Source organism: Nannospalax galili, unplaced genomic scaffold, assembly GCF_000622305.1.
Source record: "Nannospalax galili isolate Female #2095 unplaced genomic scaffold, S.galili_v1.0 scaffold260, whole genome shotgun sequence".
NCBI classification, from domain to species: Eukaryota; Metazoa; Chordata; class Mammalia; order Rodentia; family Spalacidae; genus Nannospalax; species Nannospalax galili.
In genome coordinates this window covers 153,686-154,966 of record NW_008346259.1, presented here as the reverse complement: position 1 = coordinate 154,966, position 1,281 = coordinate 153,686, and the positions used below count along the sequence as shown (strand labels likewise).

General features: G+C 38.3%; 1 pseudogene; it reads left to right on the top strand.

The window, feature by feature from the left end:
- LOC103741739 overlaps window positions 1-1,281 on the top strand; it is a 111,137-nt pseudogene that overhangs the window by 3,145 nt on the left and 106,711 nt on the right.

Genomic DNA, 1,281 nt, shown 5'->3' with positions numbered 1-1,281 from the left:
TGCAGAATTCTCTTAATAGCTTTCTGCTCAGCGTGGACAGTGTATTCCTTTTACATAAATTTTACATGAATAAAACGGGGATAAAAGAAAATGTTATAAAAATAACCTGTTATAATACTTAATTCTCCAATGATTGTATAGTGTCTAAAAGAAATGAATATTATAGGAAATATTTTAAAGGATTTTGTTACTCTCCTTGCTCTTGTGGAAGAACTTACACAGTTCATAATATGCTGTATTTAAAGCCCCCAACCCCATTCCATCCATATGATGTGCTATTGAAGAATGGGTCTTTTGTACTTATGGCACTGGCATTAGTGGACAGCTTTTGGAGAAAGTGTCAGGCCCAACCACAGCTCATACTGCATCAGAATCTATGTTTTAACAAGATCTGCAGTTCATGGTAGTTAACATTCAAAGTCATGAAGCATACATTAACATAGTGAGACCTTACAACTGATAAATCCATGATCTCGAATGGTGTACATGGAGGATGGAAAAAGATATTCCTATGTTGAAGGTTTAGGTTTAGGTGATACACTTCTTCAATTCATGGTCTGCACATAAATTTTGAGGATATGATGGTGTTCTTTTTTGAAAAATATTTTTATTTTCTGTGTATGTGTGTATTGCCTGCATGTAGGTAACTCCACCCGTGTCATGCAGTGCCCATGGAGGACAGAAGAGGCCTTCGGATCCCCTGGAACTGGAGTTATGGACAGTTGTTAGCTGCCATGTGGGTGCTGGGATTCGAACCCGGGTCTTCTGCAAGAACACCCTGTGTTCTTAATCGCTGAGCCATGTCTCCAGCCCGATGGTGTTCTTTTGCACAGAATTAGCAAGTACATTATGGAGTTGCTACATTAATAAACAATCTCTTTGAGTAATTCAGGTTCCTCATCTCCTTTGAACTTCTTTACTAATTACCTCTTGCTTTCTTGGGTCAAGTACTCTGTTTAAGGATTCCTACTCAAGTGCTTATTTTTCATTTTAGGATGACTTGGCACTCAAAGATGTGGCCATAGAATTCTCCCAGGAGGAGTGGGAATGCCTAGACTCACTCCAGAGGACTTTGTACAGTGAGGTGATGTTGGAGAACTACCATAATCTGGTGTCAGTTGGTAAGAAGATTTTTCTTGCAGATTTCTCTACTTATTCAGCACATTTTCATAGTCTACAGACTAGTTTGGAAGTCTCGTTTTGTGTGAAAAAAATCTCAGATTTAAAAACAAAAATAGTGTATAGGGAGCGTCTGGGCATCATGAAAAGCATGTTTATATA